The following is a 15153-nucleotide window of genomic DNA, read 5'->3' as shown; positions in this document are numbered from 1 at the left end:
TTTATTAGCTATGTGCTAGCATGGCTAATATCACTGCTAGCAATTCACTTAATCATGTTTGTGTCTTGGTTTCCACATCTATAAAATGAGCTGAAGAATGGTAAGCCACTCATATGTATTTGCCAAGAAAACTCCAAATGGAGTCACCAAGAGTAAAACACAACTGAAACAACTGAACAATTAGTGAAGGAATTGTGTGAGATGATACCTAGGGTACCTTTCAACTTCACACCTATGACTAATCTTCACTTCCTGAGTTTCCTTCTCTCTCAGGTGAAGGTCTAGATTTCCTCTAATATCCTTTTCAAATCAAAGAGTTTTGGTTCAATGAGTCCAAATCAACTCCTCAGGCTTTGTTTTTCTCCTTTATAAAATAATCAGAGATGATCTCTGAGACTCTTTCAATCTTGCATCTCATTGGGGATACCTGGTCCTTAATCACCAAAGGCTCCCCATTGCATCCCAAAACAAGTCATCTGTTCTCTTAAAGCAGTGCCTTATTTGTTTTACAAAAAATCACATTTCCAAAATATCAAAGGAAGTATGAGAAAGGGACCAATTATAGACACCATTCATGAAACAAACAGAAATTTATCATGCATCTATATTCAGGGTCTTTTGCCAGTCACAGTATGGGAGAATTGAATGGACCACGTTCTCAAGTCACCTATTCTCTAAGACATTTAGTTGCCTTTGAATAACAGCCTAGTACCATGGCTGATAAATATTAGGTATCTGGGGATTCAATCTTTCATCATGGGTCCTTTGAAATTATCAAAGATCACCGTATTGATCAGAGTAGGAAAGTATTACATAGTAGATCAGATTATAATGATATACAATGCTTTCCTGGTTCTACTCACTACATTTTGCATCAGTTCACTTAATTCTTCATCATTTTATAAAACACAATAGTATTCCACTAAACAGCTCTTACTTGAGAGAGAAATGGAAAGATAGATCTGGCTCATTGAGAAATCAAAGGGGGATTACAGATGAGGAGAAAGTCTCTTAGAATCAGCAGGGTCAATACATGAAAAGTAGGGTCATTCAGAAATCTTACTGGGTTTATCTCTTCAGCATTCTAGCTCCTTCCTTTATGTACTTGGAAATTACTATTTAATAGGGAAGAAAGCCAGACACTTATTACACCAAAGTCATTATTGCTCCCTACATGAAAGGTAGAGAAAGAGGCTTACTTTTTTCTAAAAGTCATTTCATGGGGAGATGTTGGAAAGATGTACTTGATGAAAAATAGAAGGATCTTGGATTTGAAGCTGGCAAGAAGCTTAGAGGCTATCTAGTTTAATATACCATATTATAAAGATTGGGAAATTGAGCTCCAGAGGTAAAGTCTTATTTAAGATATTTAACCACTGACTTCCGGAGAATATAGATATAATGTTTTGGGGGGGTAGAGGGGTTGGGTCTTTTGTAAGGCTATGTGGTTGAGTGACTTGCCCAAGGTCACACAACTAAGTATGGATCAAATGTTTGAGGTCAGATATGAAATCAGGTCTTTCTGACTTTAGGGCAAGTGCTCTATCTACTTTGCCACCTAGTTGACCCTGGGGTATGAAGATAATGACATTGGTAAATGGAAAATTAAGCTGCCTTAGTTAATATATATCCCTTATGTGCTTACTATGACAATAGGTAAGTCATCATCATCATCATCATCATCATCATCATCATCATCATTGCTGCACCCATTTATTTAGCATTTGGAAAGGATTTTTTATATAACTTATTTTACCTGCACTACAATGCTGAGGTCTAAGTACTTTTATATTCCCCATATTACAGATGAAGAAACTGAGGCAGAAAGGACAATTTCTCAAGAGTCTTACAGCTAGAAAGTGTGAGGCAAAATTTGAACTCAGAGATTCCTGAGTCTAGGTCTCTAGGTGCTATGCCATATGTGCCAATAATCATGCCAAATGCTGGGAGGGAAAGCATGGTATAATGGAAAGGAAAGGACCTCCTCTGTTCTCTGTCTACCTCTGTCACTTCCACCTTCTCTGTCCATCTGCTTCTGTGTCTTTCTCTGCTTCATCCTTCTCTGTCTCCCTCCCTCCCTCCCTCTGTCTTTTTCTCCACCTTTGCCATCCTCTTGCTCCCATCCTTTCTGTCTCTATGTCACTATTTCTGTGTCTTTCCCCTCTTCCCTACCCCCTCCCCCAGCTCATTTCTGCCAACCCTGCAACCTCCCAGATGATTATCATATCGGGGAAGTGCTCTTACTCAGGAGGAAATGAGTTGTGATGTGTGGTTTCTAGATAAAATCCTTTTGGTGCCTTGTTCAGAGAAACTGTAATATGCAAAACTGGATCTGAACATACATAGAGGAAATTGCTCCTGTATAATTAGGCCTGGACTTTTCCAAACTTCAGAAATCACATCTAACATTAGTCCCATTTTTGCTATCTTTGTTTCCCAAATCAACTGCTGTTGGACCACTCTCCTGGTCACTTTGCAGAATGGCCACCTTAGAGCAAGACTTAGATGTGTTCCAGATTAACCCAATCCCCCAATGATATTGGTACAAATTATCTGAGGGGGAGGAGGGTAGGAGAAGAGCCATAATAACTGTTCTGATATTTTGCTTTGATTGAGGCTCTTCTTTTCCAACAGTTCCCAGGAGCTCCTTGCTCCCCAGTTTCTGTCTCTACAGATCAATCCCCAATGTGAAGCTGGAGAAAGTTCTAATCATAAGAGCATTAAGAGTCCCCAATACAAGAATTTATGTTACTAAAGAATACTTCTAATTATAGTTTCTAATTCACTATTCTGGACATGCCTACAACAAACTGAAGGTATCTAGGGATTGCCTCAATTTTTTTTCCTTTGAAAACCAAGGAGATTCTAGGGAGGGATCCAGTTGTCTCTGGAAAGATCTGTCCATGTTGGGAACATTAAAGTTCATGACATGCTTTATAGCTACCATTTCATTTTATCCTTATGGCAATCATATTATCTCCTCCATTTTCTAGTTGAGGGATCTGAGAAAGAGAGAAATCAAGTGACTTGTCCAGGAAGCTAGGAAGCATCAGAGGCCAGATTTGAACTCAGGCCTTTCTCTATCCACTGTGCCACTCATGTGCCTGAACAGAAGGACACATATGGTTTCTGATAACTTTATTTTCCAACTGAATGCCAATGCCTCACTTGATGTATCTTTGCACCATATGCAGTGAACTACTCCAAAGACTTCAAGAATGGAACCAAATGACCAAATGATTACTTTTTGACAGTCAGGCAAGAAGCTGGAACTAAGTGGAAAACAGAAGATACAGTAATTGAACTGATGTGCCCCATTAGCCAACTCATTCTTCATGGTTGCTGCATACTGGTCTTCATGGGAAAATAACCCTATTAGTCTGACAAAGCACTCAAGATACCCAGTGACTCAATCTGTCCAGTGGTTTCTGCTAGGGGATCCAACCACCACTCAGATGGCAAGCCTCCAGGCCATGGTACATCCAGATGTGGAAAAGTGAGTTTTACCTTTGACATATTTCTGATTTTCTGTTTTGAGCTATTCATCCTCTCAAGTATCTTAGCAAGTAAATCCCAAGTGGAAAAAAAGACAGAACTTAATTTATCCAGGTGACCAATGTGTTAAAGGAAAGAATCAAAAGAACACAATTGTTTCCCATCTCAGACTTCAATGTCCCTTTCCCAAGCCAGTATTTTTTCCCCAGCATCTCTGAAAGAGAAATATTACTTGTCAATGTACTGGAATCTTATTTGGCAACAATAAGCAAAAGTCTTTAAATTGTGTGATGGGACTTCTTTGAAAATATGAAGTCTATAGTCCCTGTTTCACTAGGAAATATTGCATTCCAAAGAAGGAATTCCATTATATTGAATTAGAGATGTATTTTTCTCACAGCCAAGTTTATGGACCCTCCAAAATTTGTCCGTGGACATCCAGATTAAGAACTCCTAGATATGTTGTAGGAATAAGAAAAGACACATTTTTAGGGTTGAGATCTACATGCTTTTATGAGTTCTGAAATTTTACATGCTTTTTCACAGTTCATAACAACAAAAGAGTTGAACCCTAAGTCCATCTGGGAACCTTTTGGATAATGCTGACTAAGCCAAAGACCAAAAGCAAGGTGACATTGATCCAGGACTTTCATTAGAATCCTAATAATAAACACCTATTCTCTTTCACTTTCCCCCTTTATTCCAAAATCAGACCCCAGGGTTTGCAGAGGCAGCCATTCAGCATAGGTTGCCTTAACTGGCCTAGGGGTGACTATTAGAAAGAAGATAAAAAATTTTAGGGAAATGATGGGAATGGAGAATTAAAAAGTGAGAACAAGAAGGAATGAGAGATTTTTTTGAAAAAAATACAGTACCCTTTAGAACACCAAGAGCTGAGACAGAATTACTCCATGATGAATAAGTTGGCATTAAGACCTGAAGATATAAAAGAAACTAGTTTTCCACTGTATGGCCTCCTCTCTTAGAGCAGGTGTGGAGGCTGTGCACTTTTAAATAATATATATGGATAATGACCTTTCAAGGGACATGACTTCCTTTGCATTTCTATATGTTTCATTTTAAACTTCTAGAAATATAATTCTTAGAAGTATGGAGTCTTCACTGGATTGCCAATCAAAGGAATCAGGACACAAAACCAAGAGCTCCTGATTTAGAAACACAAAGGTAGGGCATAGCTAATTCACTGAATCCCTGGTTAGGATCCTTCCATACCTTTAGTGTGAAGAAAGTAAACCACCAAAGTTGCATGACAGTCAATGGAATCAGGATTTACAAAACTATTTACATAAACATGTCTCCATGAATATATGTAGGCATGAATATAAAAATAATGAATATAACTAGCAAAGTTCTTTATGTACATTATCTCATTTGATACAATCCTCTGAAATAGATATCCTTATTAGTCTAATTTTACAATAAGAAAACTGAGACAGAAGATTAAGTGACCTATCACATTTGTTACCTACATATCATGATTTGATTTCTGGTCTTGCTGATTCCACTCAGTGATCAGTTTAATCACAAAACCAGGAGAGTCTTGCCCCATCTTCCACTTTGGTAACTACCCCTTTAGATCCCAGACCTTCCAGTTAAAATAGCAATATTTAACAGCTGACTAGAAAACTGGAGCTAATCCCATTTTGCAAACAAAGCAAAAACAATGTGGACTAGTTGCTTTCTCAGTATTCCATAGTGAGGGTAATGACAAAGTTTAGTAATTATGCCAAGTTTCCTTTGGTTCACTGCCTATCCTTAAGTAGTATGGTGCTGAAGGAGTGTTGAGTTTGTGGACACTCTGAATATTAGCAACATACATTCCAAGTTCGGAATAGGTGATATTAACAAATCCTGGTTCATTGACTATCCCCAACTTTGGTAAATTTACCTTTTCTTCCTGTAAAAAAATAGAATCTAAGGATCCCAAAAGAGGCTATGCCTCAGATTGGGTTAGTTGGATACACTTTAACCAGTATGAAAGGGTGCTGGGTTGATTTCAACTGTAAAATTTGTTCCATATTCATAATTATGAGTTTCCAACATTTGAGGCCAAATTTAATATAATAAGAAAATGAACTAAGTTCCTGCAGAATTATTAAAAAATGGAGGGAATTAAATGGTCAATGCCAAAGGAAGAGGGTAACTTTACATTCTACATTTTTTTCTCCCAAATAGAATAGTGGTCAAGATTAGCTACCATTCTCTCTAAAGATAGTCCCCATCTAGTTCATCATCACCATCAAACATTTAGCCATTTCATGAATGTCTACTGTTCAGGTTTCAATATGACCTGGATTTATTACCTCCAAAGCTTGGCCAAAATAAGATGAAAGTTGACTGAATTGTCTTTCATAAGTTGCAAAACTCCTTTAAATTATTCCCCAATTATTTTTAGATTTTTTTTCAAGGCAGTGGGGTTAAGTGGCTTGCCCAAGGCCACACAGCTAGGTAATTATTAAGTATCTGAGGTTGGATTTGAACCCAGGTACTCCTGACTCCAAGGCCCGTGCTCTATTCACTGTGCCAACTAGCTACACCCCCAATTTTTTTTATGGAAGCAAAGGTCTGTGTTCTTTAATACCAACATTCTACTGCTGGTCCTATATCTCAACAAAGTATAGACTACAACAGTCTCCTGAGAACTGGAAAAGAAATTGGCACAGAGGGCAGTGAATAATGTTAAAGAAGAGTAAGAGATCCAATCAAAAAAATGGAGGGTGACATAATTATGTGTCTTTCATTTTCAAAGATCACAATATCAGTTGATTCCATGACAAGCATGAGAACTGGATATGAGTGAAGGGGTGCTGTGCTCCACTAGAACCATTTGGGACCTGTGGCAAGATGGTCCTGGTTGTTAGTCAATCAGGAATAAGTGACTTGTCCAAGGTCACACAGCTAGTAAGAATCAAATGTCTGAGGTTGGACTCAAACACCAATCCTCCTGACTTCAAGACTAGTGCTCTATCCACTGCACCACCCACCTGCCCCTAAGAGTGACAAGAAGATAGCCTGGGAGTATAGTGAGGACAAGAAATGAGCTCAATGGCCACAATACTCCCCTGATACTCTTATGAAGTTACAGAAAGTAAAGAAGTTCTTGGAGAACTAGGAAGACATACTGGGACAAGTAGAACAGTGGACATGGGTAAAGACAGACAATCCTCAAGGGATTACAATCTACATCACTGAAGGGATTTTCTAAGTCACCCCAAGTATATTATTTGAATCCCAACATTTTAGAGAAGAAACTGTGACCAAATAAAATAACTTAAACAAGGTCATCTAGGTAGACAGATATTAAGTAAAAGAAATAAAATTCCAATTTTTTTTACTACAATCCAGGTTTCCTTCTAGATAGGTACTGTACACTAGCAATCAAGACTCAACCTTTACATTTTTAAAAAAACTACATTCTAAAAAGAAAGCTTTCCCCAAGGTAACACTGGGGTCATGGTGGGCCAAGGTGGGGAAACCAATGCCAATAAGAATCTATCTCAAGGTGAACACAGAAGCCAAGATTGCTGGTTTTGTGCTGAGTCTGTCACAAAAGACCACCTTGAATCCTCTCCACTCTCCAGAAACAAAAATGCTTTCCTGGGAACTAGAAACCTCGATCAGTCTTAACTATCTCAGAACTAGACTAGGAAAGAAACTTGAAACTCAATGGCATGATCATGCCAAGGCCACATGGACAAACTGGCATTTGCATATTTTATGCTTCAAACAACCTTCCTCAAAATTGCTTCCTTCAATCTACTTAATTTTAGGAAAATATTTTATTTTCCATTTTCCAGGGATATCTAAACTGGCCACATCCTTGTCTATTCCTTCTTGCAAGCAAAGTAAAAGGAAGATGTATGTTAATACTATCTGTACTCATCATGTACTGAGATAAATGTCTCTTCCATGTGGAAACATCCGCAGAATGCTGAGCAATGTCAGGAAACTGGAAGATCAAAACAGAGGCCAAATGAAACCCTAAATTTAGTTATGATACCTGTGCAATATTTAACTTTCCTTAGATCTTTTATTGACCTCAATGCACAGCTCCTTTAAAAGCTCTTTGTGGCAGAATAGGCAGAGTCAGGGAGATAATGTTACATTTGATGGTGTGACAACCACAAAGGACTGCTGCAGGGAAAGAGGGAGAAGGGAGGAGGCAAAGAGGAATATCTGCAAGAGATGAGTAGAAACATGCTCAAATAACCAATTCTCTCCTGGGACTTAGTCGGCAAAGCTTGCATCGGAGAAGCCAAGCCCATTCTGGAAGCTGGTGCTTTTCACAAGCCTCATTTATATGCTGCAGGGATAAAGGTTCAGGTTGGAGTGGTAAAGTGATCTGTCTTAGTCTTGGACTATTAAGCAAGTCAATGGAAAATCTCACCTGAAAATGTATTTTAGATTCATTTCTAGCAGCCATATGTGGTCTCATCCTTTTGGTGAGTGAGGAATCAAAGGAGATGTGCATATTTATATAGGATTTGTCAAAATACTTGGTTCTAAAGCATAGGTTCATTACCTTTTTTTCAACCATGATTGGCCAGTGATCGTCTAATGCAACCTATTAAAACTGTTGCAGAATCAATTTTTAAACATGTAAACTTAAATATACAAGATTACAAAGGCAAACAAATATATTGAATCATCATTATTGCATTTTTTTAAAATTAGCAATAAGTACATGGATTCCAGGATAAAAAAAAAAACCTTGGGTTAGGGTGTGATGGTGTCAATGGAGAGATCCAAAGAATTCTAAGAACATTTGAGAGGAAGAGTTAATGGTATCAGGGAAGGCTTCCCTATGGAGACAGCATCTGAGCTGATACATGAAGAACAGAGGAAGCAAATGGCCAGAATTAGTAGATAGCACAATGAAATATAGGAATCACTAGTCATTAGGTTTTGAAAGAAAAGAGTGGGTGATGGGAAGGAATAGGAACTCAGAAACATGTTGAAAACAAGTTATGGGAGTTATGCCAACCTTAAAAAGACTACCCCCTATTCTAGAACAAGGGTTCCTATCCTGAGGACCATGAACTATTTTAAAAATAAACTTTAATGGCTACATCTCAACATGATTGATTTTCTTTGATATCCTATGTTTTGTACACATTATACCTGTTGTTCGGGAGGGGGGCATTAGCCTCATTTACTAGATAATGACACAAAATACATTAAGAATTCTATCTCTTAAAGAGAACAAGAAGACACAGAAACTTTTATATCAGGGGAATGTCACTGGCTGTCCAGTGCCTCAAACCTTCAGTTTTGGTAGCTGTGGGGAGGTTAGATCTAGCAGTCTGGAGGCCACTTGGGAGGGTGGTATAATAGACCAGGGCTATGATGAGGGCCTGAATTAGGGTACTGCAAGTGGACAAAGAAGAGAAATAACTAAAGTTAAGAACCATAGTTTACAAAACATTGAAAATATCCCCACTCACCAGGAATGCTTTGTAGATTTGGTAAAACTCAAATGAGGACAGGAAGCCCAACTAAAATATTGAAAAGCCCATTCTAGTCACCCCCTCCAATGGCCTATTTATTTCCTTTTTTAACTTAGCTTCCTTTGTTTGCTAAAAACAAATAGACAGGGCTGCACAGAAATGTCAAGAAATCAATAGAAAGTAATTAGAAAGAGTAGTTAATGTCCTTCAAAGGGCTTTGAAGGCAAACTAAAGAAAAAGGAAGGCTCAGCCTGGGAAAACTCAACATTCATTTCTTTTCTTCCCAAGGAACAAAGACTAAAAATGGACCATAATGAGACAAGCTTGTTTAAGAAAGAAATTAGCCAAGTAAATATCAATCTCAGGAGGAGTCAGCAAGGAGAGGCACTTGTTCAGTCTTGTCCAACTCTTCATGCCTCCATTTTGGGGCTTTCTAGGTGCAGATATTGGTTTTCTTCAGCTTATTTTCCAGAAGAGCAAATAGAAGGAAATAGTCTTAAGTGACTTGTCTAGGATCAATAAGCTTCTGTGGTCAAAATTTGAACTCAGGAAGAAAACAAGTCCAAGCCCAGCTAGCACTGCAGAGAAGTCTAAAGATGGCACATGCAACCATAAAATGACAGGATTCTTGCTTCTTAGAAGGAAAGCTATGGCAAAGCTGGATAATATTCTGAAGAGAAGAGACACCAGCTTGCTGAGAAAGGTCTGTACAACCTAAACTATGGATTTTCCAGTAGTGATGCATGACTGTGAGAGTTGGACTGAATCCTGAAGAATTGATATTCTTAAATTAGGACTGGAAAAAACTTACAGCAAGGAGATCAGATCAGTTAATGCTTAAAGAAATTAACTGGGAAATTCACTAGAACATGAAAGCTGAACCTTAAATACTTTGATCATATAATGAATGAGAGGACAGGTCTCACTGGAAAAGACCATGAAAGATTGACAACCAAAGGGGAAAAAAGGGATGATCTGAGAAGGAATTAAGATCGTGGAAACAATGAATGTGAATCTGGACAGATTCTGAGAGATAATGGAGGCTAGAAGGACCTGGCTTGCTAAGGTTCATGGTGTCAGAGTCACCCACAACTGAATAATATTACAAAATATCCTCATGTTGAGGCGGCTAGGTGGCATAGTGGATAAAGCACCAGCCCTGGAGTCAGGAGTACCTAAGTTCAAATCTAGTCTCAGACACTGAATAATTACCTAGCTGTGTGGCCTTGGGCAAGCCACTTAACCTTGTTTTCCTTGCAAAAACCCCTCCCAAAAATATCCTCATGTAGAAGGGAAAAGGCATTTATGCAGCACCAGTGTCAGTTATTGGGCTTCACAAATATTATATCATTTGATACTCCTAACAATCCTGGGAGATAGGGGTGACTATTATGAGGAAATTGAGGCAGATAGATTAAGGGACTTGTCCAGGGTCATACATCTATTAAGTGTCTGAAGCCATATTTGAACTAAGATCTCTTTGAACTACCTGGGTCAGCTGGGTCAGCCTCATTAATCAGACTAGTTAGTTACTACCTTGGGAGTAAGAAAACAGAATCCTATGATCCATGAATCTATTAACATTCAAGCTGGTAGAAAGTCCAAAGGTCACCTAAGTTGATGCATAACTACAAAAGACCATGGGGGATCAGTTTTATATAGACTTCTTTTGATGACTTTGAGTGAAGAAGAGCTGCTACCTTGTCTTTCTCGCTCCTAGACAGTTTAAAGAGGGAGAAAATTCTGCTTCTCTGAAGCATGGGTGCATTGCTCCTTTTTCTGTTCTTTGGGAAAAAATCTCATCATCCTTCCAGTGTACCACAGTTGTTTGAATATGTGCTAACATCTCTAAATTTTCTCATGTTGGCTGGCAATCCTTATATGACTCAGACTCCAGATGCATTTTACCTTTTGAAGGAAGTTTTCTGTTTAATTGTCCTCCTAGAATGTGTGAACAAAAATAGGTACAATACTCCAGAGAAGGTGGAATACAAAGGGACTTTCACTACCCTTGACCTGGACACCTGACTGCAGAATGCCACTACTATCTATCTAGCTTACTACCCAGACTCCTCTCTTAATATATAAAGACTTTCACTTATAATGCCTCCCAAACAGGGAATGGCTCCCATTAGTTGTCTATCCCTAACCTCCCCAAGTCCTATATAATCTATATGAAAGAAATCTTAGAGTACAGATGATAAGAAAACCAGCCAAAGTAACTGGCAAGGAATGAAGAAATTTTAAAAATGCAATTAATTGAGGCAATTAGAGACAAAAAAACCAAGGAAATCTAATTAGGATATCTTCTGCATTATATTGACTAATAAGAAAAAGAAAACCTCTGGTTTGATTGAAAATAATACCGCTGATTTAGAGCTAATCTGTAGTGATACCAATCAATGGGCAATTCAATTGATAACTACAAAATTCAGTCTTCTAACCTAGTGATTGTTGGAATGTCCCCTAGACCTGGATAGGCTTCTACTTCAGTTGGGAAAGGCTTAATTTACCAGACAGATGATTTTTTTTTTTGGAAAAGCAGTAGTGCTCACTAGATTACTTAACAGGGACAACAATGGTTGTCCAAGAAAGAAACAATGGTTCTTCCTAAACTGTAAAGTAAAATGACTCTCCTACTGGGTGCTTTGGTCAGGAGACAACTCCAAAGAACTATAGACCAAGCTTCACTTCATTTACCTCATATTGATGAGAAGCAGGTTTCCAAACCACTTTCTATCCATCTCAACCTCACTACATTCACCAGTCACCATCTCTTTTTATGATTTCTTTTATGTCTTCTCTCCCCCTATTAAAATGTAATGTCTTTGAGGTCAGGAATGTTCTACATTGCTTACAATTACATCCTAATACTTAGAAAAATAGCCAGCATCTAATTCATCTACCCATCTGTCTATATATTTATATATCTTCAAATCTAGTCATCTACCTGGGTAACTATGACTCTATCCATCGATATGTCTATTGCATAGGTGTCTAGGTATCTAGGTATTTATGTAGATAGATATCCATGTATCTAGCCATCTCTCTGCATAACTATGAATCCATCTATTTATTTATCTATTATACATGAATCTCTGTATCTTTCTAGCTATCTTTGTATCTATCCATCTGTCTAGGTAACTATGAATCCATTCATTGATATATCTATTACATAGGTATCTAGGTATCTAGGTATTTATCTAGATAGATATCCATGTATCTAGCAGATGGTTAACTATGAACCCATCTATTTATGTATCTATTATGCATGAATCTATGTATCTATATCTAGATATCTATGTATCTGTTTATCTATCTAGTTATCCATGTATCTATCCATCTATCTAGATATCTATGGATCTAGCCATCTGTCTAGATAACTATGGATCTATCTATCTATCTATAAATATATCTATAATATATATGTTAGGGTGGCTAGGTGGCACAGTGGATAAAGCACTGGCCCTGGAGTCAGAATCCAGTACCTGGATTCAAATCCGGTCTCAGACACTTAATAATTACCTAGCTGTGTGGCCTTGGGCAAGCCACTTAACCCCATTTGCCTCACAAAAATCTAAAATACATAGACACACACACACACACACACACACACACACACACACACACACGATGTATATGATACATATATATATATATATATATATATATGTTCCATGTATCTATGTATCTATCTAGCCATATATCTATGCATCTATCTATCTACCTAGGTTTCCATCCATCTCTCTATGTATCCATGTATCTATCCATCTATCTAGATCTTTGCATGGGCAGCTAGGTGGCATAATGGCTCCTTTCCTCTTCTTCTTTCTCCAAAGCATCCCCATAGATCAGAGCAAGAGTTTAATGCTAAGGGCTGCAGAATTCTGTCGTGCTAGGTAACTGTTGTCCCTGTTAAGCAATAAATTATTAATATAAATCAATAGAATGGTAATTTCATCAGTTTCAGCTTAATGCAAAGGAGGGAAGATTCTGCTCTGTCGAATAATTGGTATAAATTGCTCAGATTAACTGGGTGAAAGAAGCCATTTATCAACTAGTGAATAAACATTGTTTCCTACCATGAAACATGTTTCCTCCTAATGAGTATCCTTTCTTCTTTAATTGTGTGTCACCCTGTCCTTTTATAGAATGTTTTAATAGCTTAGGAAGAAAATATTTTTTTTAAATTTGAATGTATTTATAAAATTTCTAATTGAATGAATATCAAATCTGCTAGTTCAACAAAAGACCTATTCAAGGCAGCTTGATTTCTGAACCAGCTCCCTGCTCACAATGGCCCAAGTACCCAGAAGCCATTTCTGCCTCACTGTGACTATGAATTCTTTGTAGTCTAATCTCCTCAGAACTGAGTCAAGGAGTGTCATCTTTTTTTCTATGGCAGTGGTAGTAAGCAGTAAGTAGTGAGAAGAGGAAAGGAAAAAGGGAGGAAAATATACATGACACCAAAAGTCAGAGGAAAGAGGTCAGTCAGATACAGTCAGTCAGTCAAGATTTTGTTATGTTTTGGCTATGAGACAGTTGGGTTAGTATTGGTGCTGGGGGAATAATATCTAAATATGCCAGACAATATCAAATACATGGACAATATCAAATGTATGAATTACTAGCTGTAAATAAAATACTGTGTTTCTGCAAGGGGGAGGAAAGAACAATCAAATGTGTTAGGAAACTGACCCTGAACTTGTAAGGTTCACAGTCCAGGAACAAATCTAATCACACAAATAGTTGGAGAAGTAAACAGTGTCTCTGTGAACTTGGAGAGGGAAAGACAATTGCTACTGAAAGGTACAGTGGGGATGAAATCAAAGAAGGAATCCAGAAGGGAGTCATACTGGAATTAGGCTTTAAAACATGGTAGGCATTCATTAAACAGATGAGAGAATCAGGGAGGGATAGTTTTCTCATTATCTACCTAACTTGTTCAGTCAGGTCTTAATAATCCCATTTTGGGTTTTCTAGGTAGTAGTTTGCCATTTTCTTCTCCTGCTCATTTTATAAATGAGGAAACTGAGGCAAACAGTGTTAATTGATTTTTCCAGGAACACAGAGCTAGTAAGTACCCAAGGTCAGGTTTGAACTCTGAAAAATGAGTTTTCCTGACTCCAAGATTGGGCATTTATCCACTGTGTCAGGAACCTACTCCTATCTGCCATGAAACCTCCAGGGAAACAACCAAATGTGGTTTACAATAGAAATCTGCAATTGTCCAATATTTCCCTGTAGGTATCCCTCTTTACTCTCATGTAAACATGAGAAAATAAATCAGAAATTTTTTGGAAGGAGAGGTAATGATCAATGTGGGAATTTTCTTTGCTATTCATAATTGCAATTTGCATTCTCAAAATAGAAGAAAATAGAGAAAATAGAAGAAGAAGGATATTATTAGCTTATAGGTCAGTTCATGTGTTTGACCCACTTCAAATAAACAAAAAAAAGTAAGCTCTGTGGGGGGCAGGAGTTGTCTTTTAAAAATTGGTCTTCACCTGTAGCAGTTAACACATTGTAGTTATTTAGTCAGTAGTCAACAAACCTTTAGTAAGCACCACTATGGACCAGACTGACATGCCCTCATCTTACTTTGTCATCTACAGATCATGAATCTTTCTAAGAGTTGAGTGAGTGAATAACCCAAGTTTGGGGTTCTGCACAATTGAGTCTAGCAGATTATGACAAATAATTTGCATATAATAGCAACTGTAGTTTACACCTCCCTTCCCGATACCAACACACATACACACACACACACACACACACACACACACACACACACACACACACACACACACAAAATTGGAAGTGGTTACATTCAGCAATAAACACAATTCTTTTTCGAGTCCCAGTCAAATGGACTCAGTCCTAGTCAAATAGTACACATTGTTTAAAAATGATTTCCATATGTAAGTCCATTAACATAATTTGAGGAATTCATCTTCTGCAAGTCTTAAAGGAACAAGGCAGTAAGTGAAAGGCAAAATCCATTTTTTATTCCAAGGAAAAGCAGTGCTGCTAATTGGATTTGCATGGTGCCACAATAACCACTAGTCAGCACAGCTGGGCCTTAGGACAAGTAAGAAGAGAGGAGAAATAAGAGCTTAGGGCTAGCAACCTAAATAGGGGGTGGAGGGGTAGGGTTAAAAATGCCAAGACTCAGGGCTATTCTTGCATC

At 37.9% G+C, this 15153-nt stretch overlaps 1 protein-coding gene across 6 annotated transcripts in view; it reads right to left on the bottom strand.

Moving 5' to 3' along the window:
- NRG1 (neuregulin 1) overlaps positions 1–15153 on the bottom strand; it is an 887736-nt gene that overhangs the window by 54187 nt on the left and 818396 nt on the right. The gene's annotated exons all lie outside the window — the stretch shown is intronic.

Source organism: Macrotis lagotis, chromosome 3 (genome assembly GCF_037893015.1).
Source record: "Macrotis lagotis isolate mMagLag1 chromosome 3, bilby.v1.9.chrom.fasta, whole genome shotgun sequence".
In the NCBI taxonomy this organism is placed as follows: Eukaryota; Metazoa; Chordata; class Mammalia; order Peramelemorphia; family Peramelidae; genus Macrotis; species Macrotis lagotis.
Note: the sequence above shows the minus strand (reverse complement) of the source record. Positions and strands in the feature narration are given on the sequence as shown.